Source organism: Myxine glutinosa, chromosome 5, assembly GCF_964187855.1.
Source record: "Myxine glutinosa chromosome 5, kmMyxGlut1.1, whole genome shotgun sequence".
NCBI classification, from domain to species: domain Eukaryota; kingdom Metazoa; phylum Chordata; class Myxini; order Myxiniformes; family Myxinidae; genus Myxine; species Myxine glutinosa.
In genome coordinates, this window is record NC_136265.1 from 52565576 (window position 1) to 52582500 (window position 16925).

The 16925-nt window shown below is 44.5% G+C and overlaps 1 protein-coding gene across 6 annotated transcripts in view; it reads right to left on the reverse strand.

Moving 5' to 3' along the window:
- The window catches only part of LOC137427527 (nucleotide-binding oligomerization domain-containing protein 2-like), a 105743-nt gene that overhangs the window by 73102 nt on the left and 15716 nt on the right, over positions 1-16925 (reverse strand). The window lies entirely within an intron of this gene.

The window sequence follows — 16925 nt, forward strand, 5'->3', positions numbered from 1 at the left end:
TCAATGCAAACATGAAAGTCTTTCAAATCAACACGTGCTTTTGTGCATTAAACACAGTTCGCACCATTTCTGCAGTCGTGGAGTCTTCAACAACGACTGCCACACCTCCTGGCAGGTTTGAGACAAAAAGATCTCCATGCCTGCCAGGTTAGTTTTTCATGAATCGGCGTCTCCGAACACATCGATTGCAGTGAGACGCTGACAGGATAGCCAACCAAAGCTAGTCGATGTTCTGCGTTGAGGCGCTGAAGCGCGGACCCAATTCGTGCACCATACCAGGTTAATCACTGAAAAGATGGTGGACTCTCTGTTTTATACCACATCCTTTCTCAGCCTGCACCCTCTGCCGTTTCTCTGCCTCCCACTCCCCTCTTCTCGCCCACAGTTTTCTCCAGGGCACACATGTTATGTTCAGAATTTATTGCAGGACTTCAAATAGGTGGAACACATCAATCTCCCATCCTTAACCCAAAGTTTTAAGACCCCAATTGACCCAAAGCAGGGTGATATTTGAGTGTTGGCCTGTTTGGCGTTCTCATTTGAAAACCGCACAACAAACAACAACAACAGGCATTTTAAAGCCATTTTCCCTGCAAGAGCGGGGGTTAGCCTTGCGGTCCCCATGACAATCTTCTCCATTTTGCCCTATTTTCTGCATCTCCCCTTGTTATAACCCCCTTGGCCGCATTTCTTCTTCGACCATCTTTAGCCAAGTCTTTCTTGGTCTTCCCCGTCCTCTACTTCCTTCTACATTCATTTCCATCACTCTTCTCAACCAGTCACTTTCATCCTTCCTCAACACATGACCAAACCATCTCAACCTGTTCCTCTTCACAGCATCAATCACAGGCTCTATTCCCATCATCTTTCGCAATTCATCATTTGTCTTCCTCTCTCTCAACGATACTCCACACATCCACCAAACCATTCGCATTTCCACCCTTTCCAGCCTTCGTTGCTGCTCTACGTTCATTACCCATGTCTCGCTCCCATAAATCATAACACTTCTCACATGTGCAGCATGCACATTTCCCTTCAGCTTCAACGACACTCCCCTCCTTGTCAGCATGCCACTCAGTTCCCGAAACTTCTTCCATGCACATCTCACTCGAGCAACCGTTGCCGAGTCTGATCCACCTTCTCCATTCAGCATGTCTCCTAGGTAATAAAATGTTTTCACACCTTCCAGCTTCATGCCGTCTCCAAGATCCAACTCAACATTTCCTCCATCTGCAGCTCCCTTTGTGCACATCTTACACTTGAATGTAGCTGCCACACTGCTTAATGACCCTCTCAAACCACTACATTTTTGATGAACCCACTCAGCGCACATTGTACATTGATGGAATTCACTCCGACACCCTTCCTGCACACAGCACACGGCCACTTCCCAGTTCTTTGCACCTCACCACATGCTTCACCACTTGCATCACCTTCATTTTTCCGATATTCACCTTCAGACCTTTTGTCTCCATACATTCCTTCCACTTGTTCATCTTCTCCTTCAGTCCATCCATACTTTCTGCAATCAACACCAGATCATCTGCATACAACAACTCCCACGGTAAACCCTCCTTTACGTTCCGAGCCAGCAACTCCATCACAGCTACAAATAGTAGTGGACTTAGTACCGACCCCTGATGCACTCCCACCTTCACCTCAAACTCACCACTGTTCCCGTCCTTCATCCTTACAGCTGTGCGCGCTCTTTTGTACATTGCCATCACTACTCTGATCAACCATTCCTCCACTCCTAACTTCCTCAATGCCCATGTCACTACTTCACGTGGAACCCTATCGAATGCTTTCTCCAGATCAACAAACCCAAGAAACAACTTCTTCCTCTTCTCCATGTACTTCTCCTGCAACTGCCTCACAATAAAAAGCGCGTCTGTCGTTCCTCTTCCTGGCATAAATCTAAACTGCATTTCGTCAATCTTCACTTTCTTCCTTATCCTCCTCTCCAACACCCTTTCCAATACCTTCATTCCATGCTCCAATAACTTTATCGCTCGATATGAGCCACAGTCCAGAGGGTCACTTTTCCCCTTGTATAGAGGGACGAGGGTACTCAGTTCCCAATCCACTGGAATGCCACCTTCTTTCACCACCAGATTGCAGATCTCTGTCATTCTCCTCACACCCCAATTTCCCGCTGCCTTCAACATATCTCCCACAACTCCCGTCGGCCCTCCCGCCTTTCCACTCTTCATTGCTTTTATCGCTTCCTCAACTTCCTTCTCGGTTATCTTCTCTGCCGGTCCTAAAACTGGGTTACTCTCTATGTTGCCATCCCATTCATTCTCTGCATTCAACAGCATTTCCATATATCCTTCCCAGTATCCACCTCCCCTCTCATCCGGAATCTTGGCGTCATCTTTGACCAAACCCTTTCCTTCGACAAATACACTAAACAGATCACAAAGTCAGCCTTCTTTCACCTGAAAAACATTGCCCGTCTCCGCTCATCCCTCTCCTCCACGGCTGCAGAAACCCTCATCCACGCCTTCATCACCTCCCGTCTGGACTACTGCAATAGCCTCCTCTATGGTTCACCCGCAAAAATCACCAATAAACTCCAATACATTCAGAACTCCGCTGCCCGTCTACTCACCCATTCCCGGACCCGTGAACACATCACCCCCGTCCTTTACAAGCTTCACTGGCTCCCCATCCCCCAGAGAATCCAGTACAAAATCCTCCTCTTGACATACAAAGCCCTCCATAACCTGGCCCCATCCTACCTGGCTGACCTCCTCTCCAGACACACTCCCACCCGCAACCTCCGCTCTGCTGGTACCAACCTCCTGACCCCTCCCCATCCGGACCAAATTCAGATACTGGGGGGACAGGGCCTTCTCCATCGCTGCTCCCACCCTCTGGAACTCACTACCTCACACCATCAGAGACTCCTCCTCACTCACCACATTCAAAACATCACTAAAGACCCACCTGTTCAACACTGCATTCAACATTCAACCCACAGCATTTAACCCCTGACTATCTCTTCTCCTTCTCCCTCCTTTTGCTTTAAATATTTCCCTATTGATTCTTGTCTTTTTGCAATTGTTGTTTTCATGTATTGTTATGCATTATGTTTTCCACTCTGTCAAAGCGCCTTTGGGCTTCTGGAAAAGCGCTATACAAAATAAATGAATTATTATTATTATTATTATTCCTTTAATTCCATCTGGGTCCACAACGATTTGTCCCACTTCATCCTTCAAGCAACTCACCCCCATCACATCACACCTCTCTTTCGCTATCTGCTTTGCAATTCTGAATACCGCTCTCTGACCCTCTTCCAAATCCAAGGTTTTATTTATTTATTTATTTGTTTATTTTTGTATACAGAATCGAGTCTCGTGAAAGAGCTAACATTTATCACACAAGCAAATCAAGCAGACAAACAAAGTATATAAAAAGGGGAGCGGTAGACAAGATGGGGAGAGAAGGGGAAGCACACAAACACAACATTTGAGAGCAGGGACATCGGGAGATGTGTGGGAGGGAGAGGGCTTGGGGGGGAGGCGTGGGAAGGGGGAGGAGGGGGAGAAGTTTAAAACACAAAGACACCAAGGACTTCCAGGAAAGAAGTTGGTATTTCAAAAAAGTGGATTTGGGGTGAAATTAGCCGGGGTAGAAAAGATCAAGGTTTTGGATGGGGGAAGATTTGGTGTTTTAAAGACCTGGAGAGAGGAGTGGGATTGAAGAGAGTGAGGGAGTTTGTTCCAGAGGCGGGAGAAAAGAGGAATGGAGTGAAGGTGAGCAGAGAGTCTTGATTTTGGCAGTTTAACCATAAGAGGGTTGCAGGCAGATCTTGTGCAACCTGTAGGAATATTTAGGGGACAGAGCCCAGAGAGAGCTGGGGGAGCAAGGCCGGAGAGGAGTCGGTAGAAGACGGAAAGACCACCAACCTGCCTGCAGTGAGTAAGTGAAAGGCCCTCGGAGATAGCTTCATCGCGGGAGATTCCAATGATTCTGAACGCTTTGGTTTCAACAGCGTGAAGATGAGCTCGGTGTGAGGCAGGAGCACCAGCCCAGAGGGGAGAGCAGTATTCCATTGAGCTACGGATGAAAGCCTTGTATGTGGTGAGGAGCTCAGGTGTGCCAAGGAAGGACATCGCACGACGGAGGATGCCCAGTCGGCGACTGGCTTTGGAGGCCAGATTTGAAATGTGGTTTTCCCAGGAAAGATCATGGCAGATAGTGAGACCCAAAAGCTTGAGTGACAGAACTTCTTGGAGAGGATTATTCAGAAAGTGGATGGGAGGGTTGTCCAGTCGATCTTTTCGGAGAGACATCGTAAGAGTGTGAGATTTGTCAGGATTGAAAGACATGTTCCACTTGTTTGCCCAGTGTGTGATTTTGTCCAGGTCTGCAGAGAGTGAGGAGGCTGCAGACTGCCGATCTGAGGGATGAGGAATGGAGCGGCAGAGAGTGGAGTCATCAGCAAAGAGATAGAGAGGATTTTCAAGAGAGTCAGAGAGATCATTGATGAAGACCAGAAAAAGTACAGGGCCCAGAACACTGCCTTGGGGAACTCCAGCCTGAACAGGAAGAGGAGATGAGAGAAACCCATTCAGGGCCACACGTTGACTACGACTAGAGAGGAAGTCCACCAGCCATGCGTGGAGATTTCCATGGATACCAAAGGAGGAGAGTTTGGTGAGCAGAGCGGGGTGCCAGACCACATCGAAGGCACATGATATGTCAAGGGAGACAGCTCTAATTTCCTGTTTGGCATTGAGGGCCTCCATCCATTGTTGAGACAGCAGAAGCAGCATGTCCAGAGTAGAGTGACCTGGCCTGAAACCAAATTGATGATCAGAGATCAAGCCATTGGAGAAGAGGAAAGATTTCATATCCGAAGCAATGATGGATTCCATGACTTTGTTGATAATTAGGAGAAGGCTGATTGGTCTGTAGTTGCTAGGATCTGTTTTTGCACCTTTTTGTGTAGTGATGTTGGCTGATTTCCAAGCAGATGGCAGATGACCTTGAGCAAAAGAGAGGGTGACGAGAACAGAGAGAGGGAGTGAAAGAGCGGAAGAACAGGATTTTAGGACCCGTGGGCTGATGCCGTCAGGTCCAGTTGCAGAATCAGAGTCGAGGGTTGACAGAAACTTTTCCACCTTGTCAGGAGGAAAGGACACATAGTCCAGGAACAGCTGGGTACGACTGGGTACGGTGGGTACAGAGTGGGATGGGTTTGGGACACAAGATTTTGAGGCAAACACAGAGTTGAGGCATTCAGCTTTTTCACGTGCGGAGTCAGCTGTGTAGCCGTTTGAGGTAAGGGAGGGGATGGAGGGGGAACAAACACCAGAAACAGATTTGACCAGATGCCACCAGGATTTGGAAGAAGGAGACAGATAAGAGAGTTCGCTCTTGAGAATGGAGAGATATTGTTTCCTGGCTCTCCTAAGGGTGGACACACACTTGTTTCGGGATTTGTGAAAGGAAATGAGATTTCCTTCCGTTGGATTTGCTTTCCAGGAGACGAAGGCAAGTTGTTTCTGGGCAACAGCCTCACCACAAGATTCCGTGTACCATGGATGGGAGGAAGGGTATGACAACTGAAGACGAGATGGAATAAATCTGTGCATGAGAGAGAGCAATTTACTTTGGAAGAATTCCCAAGATGAGTTGATGTCAGAAGCGGTGGAGATGGGAGACCAGTCCAGATGATTGATGGCTGCTTGAAGACCGTGCCAGTTGGCCTGAGTGAAATGCCAGACTCGTCGACGCTGAGGAGGCTCTCGGAGAATGGCCAGAGAGATGTCCACTTTAACAAGCACATGATCAGATGAGCCGATTGGAGCAGAAGAAGAGCAGCAGACATTTTCAGGGAAGTTAGTCATAACCAAGTCCAGAAGAGAAGATGCTCCGTTGACTGAGATCCGGGTCGGGAAATTGACAGATTGTGTCAGTCCCAGTGAGTCGCAGAAGTCCTTTGCTGAAGAGCCATGGCTGGTGAGAGAGGTACCCACACCCAGCCAAATAGCATGGTGACAATTGAAATCACCACATATGAGGAAGAGAGAGTTGGGATGAGTAGATAGAAGTTGGTCCATATTATCAGACAGCGAGATGTAGATGGAGTCATCACTGTTTGGTGGACGGTACAACACACATATGAACAAAAGGTGGGAGCGAAGGGTAAGCCGTAGCCAGAGGTATTCCTGGGGGTGAGGTGGAGAGAGGGCAGTGCAGGGCGAGTGAGGAAGAGAGTTTTTGATAAAGATAGCAACCCCACCTCCAGGACGAGGCTCAGGTCTATCATACCGGAGGAGGGAGTAACCCGGGAGAGATACTAAGGAATACCCGGGAGAGATACTTCTTCCAAAGTAAATTGCTCTCTCTCATGCAGAGATTTATCCCATCTCGTCTTCAGTTGTCATACCCTTCCTCCCGTCCATGGTACACGGAATCTTGTGGTGAGGCTGTTGCCCAGAAACAACTTGCCTTCGTCTCCTGGAAAGCAAATCCAACGGAAGGAAATCTCATTTCCTTTCACAAAGCCCGAAACAAGTGTGTGTCCACCCTCAGGAGAGCCAGGAAACAATATCTCTCCGTTCTCAAGACCGAACTCTCTTATCTGTCTCCCTCTTCCAAATCCTGGTGGCGTCTGGTCAAATCCGTTTCTGGTGTTTGTTCCCCCTCCATCCCCTCCCTTACCTCAAACGGCTACACAGCTGACTCCGCACGTGAAAAAGCTGAATGCCTCAACTCTGTGTTTGCCTCTAAATCTTGTGTCCCAAACCCATCCCTCTCTGTACCCACCATACCCAGTCGTACCCTGCTGCTCCTGGACTCCGTGTCCTTTCCTCCTGACAAGGTGGAAAAGTTTCTGTCAACCCTCGACTCTGATTCTGCAACTGGACCCGACGGCATCAGCCCACGGGTCCTAAAATCCTGCTCTGCTGCTCTATCTCACCCTCTCTCTGTTCTCTTCACCCTCTCTTTTGCTCAAGGTCAACTGCCATCTGCTTGGAAATCAGCCAACATCACCGCTTTGCACAAAAAAGGTGCAAAAACAGATCCTAGCAACTACAGACCAATCAGCCTTCTCCCAATTATCAGCAAAGTCATGGAATCCATCATTGCTTCTGATATGAAATCTTTCCTCTTCTCCAATGGCTTGATCTCTGATCATCAATTTGGTTTCAGACCAGGTCACTCTACTCTGGACATGCTGCTTCTGCTGTCTCAACAATGGATGGAGGTCCTCAATGCCAAACAGGAAATTAGAGCTGTCTCCCTCGACATATCACGTGCCTTCGACACGGTCTGGCACCCCGCTCTGCTCACCAAACTCTCCTCCTTTGGTATCCATGGAAATCTCCACGCATGGCTGGCGGACTTCCTCTCTAGTCGTCGTCAACGTGTGGCCCTGAATGGGTTTCTCTCATCTCCTCTTCCTGTTCAGGCTGGAGTTCCCCAAGGCAGTGTTCTGGGCCCCGTGCTTTTTCTGGTCTTCATCAATGATCTCTCTGACTCTCTCGAAAATCCTCTCTATCTCTTTGCTGATGACTCCACTCTCTGCCGCTCCATTCCTCTTCCCTCAGATCGGCAGTCTGCTGCCTCCTCACTCTCTGAAGACCTGGACAAAATCACAGACTGGTCAAACAAGTGGAACATGTCTTTCAATCCTGACAAATCTCACACTCTTACTATGTCTCTCCGAAAAGATCGACTGGACAACCCTCCCATCTACTTTCTCAACAATCCTCTCCAAGAAGTTCTGTCGCTCAAGATTTTGGGTCTCACTATCTGCCATGATCTTTCTTGGGAAAACCACATTTCCAAGCTGGCCTCCAAAGCCAGTCGCCGACTGGGCATCCTCCGTCGTGCGAAGTCCTTCCTCGGCACACCTGAGCTCCTCACCACATACAAGGCTTTCATCCGCAGCTCAATGGAATACTGTTCTCCCCTATGGGCCGGTGCTCCTGCCTCACACCTAGCTCGGCTTCACGCTGTTGAAACCAAAGCTTTCAGAATTATTGGAATCTCCCGCGATGAAGCTATCTCTGAGGGCCTTTCACTCACTCACCGCAGGCAGGTAGGTGGTCTTTCTGTCTTCTACCGACTCCTCTCCGGCCTTGCACCCCCAGCTCTCTCTGTGCTCTGTCCCCCAAATATTCCTACAGGTCGCACAAGATCTGCCAGCAACCCTCTGATGGTTAAACTGCCGAAATCTCGGCTCTCCGCTCACCTTCACTCTTTCATTCCTCTTTTCTCCCGCCTCTGGAACAAACTCCCTCACTCCCTTCAATCCCACTCCTCCCTCCAGGTCTTTAAAACAGCTGTTCACCACCATCTCCTTTCTTCCCCCATCCAAAACCTTGATCTTTTCTACCCCCGCTAATTCACCCCAGATCCACCTTGTTTGAAATTCCAACTTCTTTCCTGGAAGTCCTGGCAGTGTCCATATGTTTTATACCTCTCCCACTGCCCCCTTCCCACGCCCCCCCCCCCCCAAAGCCCTCGCCCTCTCTCAGATCTCTCGATGTCTCCATGTCTCTCGGTCCCTGCTCTCAAATGTTGTGTTTGTGTCCTTCCCCCTCTCTCCCCATCTTGTCTACCGCTCCCTGTTATGTTTTATGTGTCGGTTTGTCTTTCTGTGTGATTAATGTTCGCTCTTTCACGAGCCTCGATCTTGTATACAAAAAAAAAAAAAAAAAAAAAAAAAAAAAAAAATCAGAGACATCATGAAGGAGGAAAGTTTCTGTTAAGCAGATCATGTCTGGTTTGTCAGAAGCAACCTGTATGGAGAGATCAGTCAAGGTTGAGCGAAGGCCCCGGATGTTTGAGGTCCATACCGTTAATGAAGAGGAAGGGGGAACATCGGATACAGAACAGGGGAGGGGAGGGGTAGGGTAAGAGGTGGAAGAGGAGGAAGAGGTTGGGAGAGCTGTTGAAGGTGTGTCACAGATTTCAGAATAGCTCGGAGAAAGGGAAGGATGGGGCGGACAAAAGGTTTGATGGTGATTGGGTGAGGCACAGTGAGGTGTTATTTGAGGAGGAGGAAGAGCGAGGCAGAAGGTTGGGGGAGATGGAGATGAGAGTTGGAAGGGGGAAGAAGCGGGGAGGACGCTTTGAGGCGGAGGGGTGAGAGGGGGGAAATGGAGAAGAAATGAGGGTGGGGAGATTTGAAGGGGAGGGGTGAGGGGGGAGTTTATGAGGGGAGGGGTTAGGGGGGAGTTTAGGAGGGAAGGGACATGGGGGGGGGGATTTGAAAGGGATGGGAGATGGGGGAGATTTGGAGGGGAGGGGGGAGTCTAGGAGGGGAGGGGCGAGGGGGAGTCTAGGAGGGAAGGGGCAAGGAGGGAGATTTGAAAGGGATGGTGATGGGGAGGATATGGAGGGGAGGGGCAAGGGGGAAGATTTGAAAGGGATGGGTGATGGGGAAGATTTGGAGGGGAGGGGCAAGGGGGAAGATTTGAAAGAGATGGGTGATGGGGAAGATTTGGAGGGGAGGGGCAAGGGGGGAGATTTGGAAGGGAGGGGTGATGGGGAAGTTTTGGAGGGGATGGGTGATGGGGAAGATTTGGAGGGGAGGGGTGAGATTGGATTTTAGAAAGTGTACGATTAATGGGAAACGAACATTTATTGCAAAATGAGTTTCTTGTGACCTTCGAGTCAAAAATACGTTTAAGGACGCTGGAGGGGGGGGGGGGGGGGGGTGGAGTGCAGGTGAGTTTAGGGAATGTATGAAAGAGGAACTGTAAGAGATGGAATTTTTTTTTGGAATGAATAGATTTGGTGAGCAAGTCGAAAGCAACCTTTTAAAGAAGAATAAGAAAAAGGTGTTATCATATACGACAGAATACAGTACTTGAGGGGAAAGTTTAAACATTTTTAAATTTAACAGTGAAAACTATCTGGGGAAATAAGGGTGAAACACGTGGTCGAAGAACGAACGAACGAATAAGAACAACGAATAACCGAATAAGAACAACGAATAAGAACAGAGAAGGAAATGTTTTTTTGTTTTTTGTTTTTGAGTTGAGATTTTAAACAAGGAAGTATGGGGTGAAAAGACTGGAAAAACTGAGAGAACGAAAGTAATTGGAGCACAATCGATGGACTGCTGAGAGAAAAACAAAGCCTCAAGGTAGGACACGGTAGAAAGCCTCAAAAGACGCGGCATGAATTAACCGACGATTTCCTATGCAGGTATGAAAAATTAACACAGGGAATCTTTCTAAGGACACACTATAGGTACACACACCGAAAGATAAATACAGTTTCGACAAAAACACAATTGTGAACAATTACTTAACTTCGAAAGCGTGAGAGCGTGGACAGCTTCGAAAAGACGTGACGTCGCCGACAAAGATCTCGCGAGATCCCCCCCTTTGCGTTCTCCAAACATTTTCCTACATGCCTCCTGCGCCTTTACTACCTCTTTCTTTGCAGCCTTCTTGGCTGCCTTATAACTTTCATGCTCTGCCTTTTCTGCCCCCGTACCCTTTGCCTTCTGCCACTCCTTGAACTTCTTCCTCTTCTCGTCAATCCTCTTTCCAACTTCATCATCCCACCACCATGTTTCTGAGTGCCTCGGTGGTCCTTTGGTCCATCCACATACCTCACCAACGGCTCCCAACAGACTATCTTTCATTGACATTGTAGAAGAATTTGTAGCTGAGAGACTCAGGACTCCAATGACCGGACACAGGTTTACAAAAGGTCTGGTTTATTAACTGGTTATTCACTTCATTCCATTTACCAAATAATACCGCATAATTCAATGGCTGAGATTAACTCTTTTCGCATGGTCCTTCTCGTTCGGCTAATGTTCCTCCGACACTCCCGTTGGTCAGAGCTCCTCGCAGCAAGTTCTCCTTTTGCTCAAAGTCCCTTCTGTTTATATCGGCACACTTCAGTTAATCCTCTGTCCGCTGAAATCGTAATCCCTTCTCCGCTGACGTTACTGGTCGCCTCCCTGGCACCAGCTGGCCCCCCTCCTGCTGTGAGTTCCATTCACCAAACAATAGGGGGGTGCTTCAGCCAGGGGCTGTGACCAGGTGGACAAGAGATTATCATGTTCGGGCACATTCCTGACTCATTTACAAACTCGTCTTTCACAGAGTTTGCATGTAAAATGTATCTGCTTTGTTACCAGGTTAATTAATAAGTTACCAGTGCCAATTAATAAGTTACACTGAGTTACACTTCCACAATTCCCTCATCTTTTTGTTTTTGTTTATATTAACCATTAATCTAAACATCAATATAAGTAAACAATCAATCACTACAAGTAAACATCATTACAAGTATAAGTAAATAATCAGTCACTTTGGTAATCAAATTCCCTTGGGCATACACCGTCATCCTGCAAGAATCACAAAACATTTCGTTGGTCATTGACTCCTTCCATATCGTTCAGCCTATTGCATTTGCATCACAAATATATTTTCAAAACAACACTTCACCATCACCAAGATACAACAATTTCACTTCATTTTCAAGTTTTATAAAGCATCTGCACCATCTGGCAAAAAACGTTTGCCTCCACACAAATGTTGACTTTGTTTGAAAGGAAGGGCTGATCACTTGTGTTTGAATCCTGGTATGAAACATTTTCTCCTAATGTCTTCATAGCTCCTGCACTACTTCGTGTAGGATTTCGCTGTTGTGGTAACATTTCGGAGTCATAGACTGACCCTGCTCTCCTTGTAGCATTCTTGCCACTTTTTGCTGTAAACCATAGTAATTCCTGAACAAGGCCTTCACCCAGTTGTAGTCGACTTGCCTCCTCCCTCATTGTGAGTGGGCAGCAAGTATTGGTGTGACGTTGATTGGCCAGCAAGATGTGGAACAGGGATGCCGGATGCATCCACACTGATGTTGGGACCATGGTGTTCAGGTCATTCATGGTCCTTACCAGGAGCAACCAGCAGAATCGTGCACAGCTGTTGTGACAAGGGCACAGCCGTTTTTTGCAGCTCCATGCTGGTTCCCTGGACGTTGGTGAAGTAATAACATATGTCCCCGCATTTCACAGAGGTTGCAGGTAAAATGTCGTTGTCCTGCAACTTCTGATGTGGTGAATGTTCGAAGCCTTCGAACAAGAGTAAGTGATCGCCTTTCTTTCATATGTTGCAGTGTGATCCAGGCAAATGGTCACATAAATTTCCTTGGTGAAGGTAAGCATTCATCTCCAAGTTACACGGGAGAATGTCTTCATCATTCTTTGAGAAAGAGGGTGTATGCCACGATTAACTTCATTTTTTAGCCACAAATTTTCTTTCTCGAACTTCTTCCCAATTCCGTTAGCAATCCCTCCAAAATGTGATCTCGTCTTATCCTTATGCTCAGTCACCTCTGAATCTGCTTTCCGCACACACTGGATCAGATAGGGTACATCTTACCATGAAATCAGCATAATCATGTATATCTTCCGACAGTTTCAGATTCAACAATTTGTTGTTTTTCCTTAACACAAAAGTTATATTCATTTATATGCGTCACACAAATAATATTCAATCAGGTATGTATTTTATTACTAAACTAAGAATAGCATTGTATATGATTACAATCACAAACGGGAATACCTAATTCCCAACAACAATTTTTTTTCTCAAACCAACAAATTAAACATAATGTATTATTACCATAATTCCTCTCCACTTTTTCTTTTCCCTCTTTTTCCTAACAGTGTGTCACTCGTGGTGATATGAGTTCACTGATATTGTAATTGACACAACTCATAACATTGTCGTTATGCCATTATCTTAATTCTACTGTTTCATTTGCAACATCACTTGATTTAATCTTTTAATCTCAGTATTTATTCATATCATCATAACAATCTTTCTATTTTAGGTCCATATTTGTTTCTATTCTTATCAACCTCCTACGGTTTATCAATTTGTTCCAAAACACTGCAACCAAAGGTTTTAACCAAAGCTCTACCAAACTATTTCCAATTTGAACTCAACATGCTAATTAAACAACAATTCAAAGAATTAACTTCAATGGGTCAACAAAACTCATTTTATAAACAGATCTAATTTTCCCATCCAATATTTTCCTTGCCAAATGTCATATTGCAACACTTTAATAAACCTTCGAAAAATGTCTCCCAAATCAATAAATTCCCTTTTTACTTCCCAAATACTCATCTGTAAATTACATATTCAATTACAGTTTTTTTTTTTCTATTTGTTCGGCCTAAATGGCCACTGAAGTGGCTGCCAACATGCAGTACCGTTTTTATCTACCAAGCAAGTATTCGTCCACATAAGATCTCTACCAAAATGTTGTTTGTAAAAAACAAATCTGGGGTTTCTGATTACATGGATGCACACTCTCAGGACATTTCAGGCTGCTTGTTAACAATCCACTACGATTAATTAATTCCTTTACCCACAATCAAATAATTAGTACAAATTGAGGATATTATCCCTATCACATTCATTTATAGATTCATTATGTTGGATCTAAATTTTCTCCCACTGCTGCAAGGAAGAACAATAGCTCTAATAAGTCTTTGTAATATCTCACTTCATTTACCCAGCATCAAAGAATTTATTTACTATCCATTCCCATCTGTTAACCAGTGACTTTGTTTGAACTCCAAAACTTAATTTGATGAATCCCATGTGTATGGTACCACTTATTGAAACCCCTACTTTTGTAGAAAATATCCAAGTAAGTGTTTTTATACACCCCCTTAACTGTTGCTCATCCATTTCTATGCACCCAGTGAGTACTACTGACACCAGTATGCCAATATAGGTGTGCGAGATTAACAAATATGTTGCAGGTACACGTAACAGCGCGTTCTGAGTATAAATAACGTAACAGCGCGTTCATGTCTGCCCCTTGGTTTAAGATGCACAATGCATTCCGTTTTAAAACTCACAATAGTTCCAATCAGCAAGATTTTCTTTACTATTTTCCCATATCATCTATGCCTAATACACATCCATACATGCAGCACAATTTATATGCTGATAAAATTCAAGTTTATATATATATATATAAATCCATGAGCAGAGTATTCTGGGAAGTCAGTGTAAGACCTCTCCCAAATTTGGATAATTTTGTACTCCCTCATTTCCTTTTATGAAGCTCATATCCATAAATAGCTGTTATTCTCATATAAATTCTATCAAAATGGAATCCCCAAATTACTCACAATTTTACTATTTAATTAATGGCTGCTCATAACCCAGCACATCAAATCTTTATATTCCATCTCCCTTGACAAAAGAGATAATGTTCATAATCAAATTTTATTTCTATTTTATTTTACGGATTCTCTGCATATTCAATCCCATCCACATAAAACTATCCATTTCCAGACAGGCACACTGTCGGTGTCAACAATCTTGTAAGATTGATACACAAAACAATAAAAAACACTAACATTGACACACAAAAAATACACACACACATGCATTATGCGTATTTGTTTGCGTTGGAACTATTATTTACAGATCAAGATGGGTGTCAATTTTATTTCAATTTCATAAAATTTGTCCTTCAATTTTTTATAAATGCTAATACACAAATGGACCAAAAAGTTTATTCTTAGAAAACCCCTATGATGTCACATTGAAATTACCCTTTCAGTTCCCACAATAATTTATCCAAATTTGACTACACACCCATTTACATGTCAGTCGACCACTGACTTATCAATCGTGTGGAACAATAGTCCGAAATTCCCACCTGATCATCATGTGACCCTTGTCCCTTGGTTTAAAATTTGCAAAGCAATTGTTCCAACTTTGTAAATTTAAAATTGTGTGCCCAACATAAAAGATCCAATTTCGGCATTTGATCAATTAATTATCATTTTGCTTACAAGCAAAAGAAAAAAATGAATAATTCTTGCTCCGAAAACTTTTCAGACCCAAGAATCATCGACAGTTATTCATGTTTGTCCAGTAATCTAATTTGTTGAGGCCAATCGTCATTTGGGATTTGTCGCAATGAAGGCCTAATCATTGTCTGAGGTATCGGTCAGCACTGGTACCCTTGATCTTGGTTTCTTTGTCCTTGGTTTCTTTGTCCTTGGTTTCTTTGTCCTTGGTTTCTTTGTCCTTGGTTTCCCTGTTGAAATTGTCTTCTGCTCAGATATGGGCATCTCCTTATCCAGTGTCCCATCTCTCCACAGTTGAAGCACCGGCTTCTGTCGTTACCTGCTCTGTCCACCTGTGCATTTGTATTGCTGGGCTGCATCTCTACATCCCTGAGTTGCCACTGCAATCTCTCGTTGTCTCCTGAAACACGAAAAAATTCTCTGTACCGTCCTTTTTGGGGAGACAACTGGAAATCAGATGGGACAACCGTCACTTTCATTCCTAATTTCGAGGGCAGTTGTGCATTTGTCTCCTCCACTGTATCCTGTATCCTTTTTATTTTAAGTTCTAGATCCGTTATCCGTTCTTGCTGTTCCCGTTGTCTGGATTCACCATCCCAAAGATGGAATGCAAGCCAGTCTACCGTTAGATTCTGTCTCTTCCTGGCTTTCAATCTTTGTTCCAATCTTTCCAATCGACTTCGCTCAAATGTACCATCTCTTGGAAACTCCTGATCATGTCCCTTTGTCCACAAATACCAATTCTCGACCTGCCTTATAGCTTCTGCACCATAACGGTCGTACATATGATGTGTACAAGTACCTTTTTGTGGAATCTCTGGTTGTCCTTGTGTATTCTTGCAGGCTCCATTTCCCATTCTGCCTTTTATCAAAGTAGCGTTGGATGTGTTGTAGTTTGTTCCTCTAAAGCTTCACTCGTACCTCCAGGAAGGGTCTCTCCACCTGTTCACCCGGTGATTTTCAGAGAATCTCCCTCAGCCGTGGCTTTTGCACAATCCAATCTCACAGATCAGTATTTGCAGATGAGCCGGAGGGTCAGTATGAAATGGGTGAATCCTCAGGTGTCCGCTCTGTTGACGGGGAAATCACACAATGGTAACCGCACATATATATCTGTATATAAACTCACCACCTTGCTCAATTTTCCCAGGTTGTCTCCACATTGTTAATATCTCGCAAAGATATCAAAGCTTCTTTCTTGAGACCGCATTTTCATCAATCAAACAATCAATATATTCAATTCAATTTATTCAGTTCAATTTATTCAGTTAAATTTATTCAATTAAATTCAATCAATTAGATTCAATCAATTAATAATTCAATCAATTATTCAATTTCAATTAATTCATCACTATTCATCAATAAATCAAATTAATCATTTTGGATGACTCCTTGCATAAGCCCTTTCCCCAATGATGTCAGGACAGGTCCATCCATTGACCGTCACCTCTGGTTCGTACCTCATGTTAATTGATGAGTCACCGTCCTGTCCTAGGGTCATATCTGACATATTTCCCCATTTTGCCTGGTCTCCACAAATTTTCTTTGCAACCACTAAAGGCAACTCATCCTTCATTCGTGAGACAGCCAAAATGGATGGCAGATATTAAAGTTCTTTGGGAAAAATATCTCATCATTTTCCTTTTAATAGTACCCAAAATCTCTTGGCAATATAAATTTCGTAAAACTCCTGAAATGGGACTGTCAAATTCCTTCAATCATGCTAAATTTTGAAACTCCATCGCTTGTAATACCCAATTTATCCCATAGGGCTTGAAAGTTCTTTCCCAAGTTCATGCAGCATTCTGCATTTGAACCCTATGATATCATTCATAATAATCATCATGATTTTATAGTCATGGTCCTATCATAATCATCTATTTAAACGAACATTTCCTTTATCACCACAGCTATGTGGTATAATCAACAATAGAATAAAACTGTACATAGCAACAGGCTACCTCATGGCCACTTAGTATACCTATTGACAATAAGTCATAACAATATCGAATAATCATTGAACAATTCAAAAATCGCTTCCACTGCTCTAGCCGCAGCATTCGTTATTTTGTTTGCTCATTCA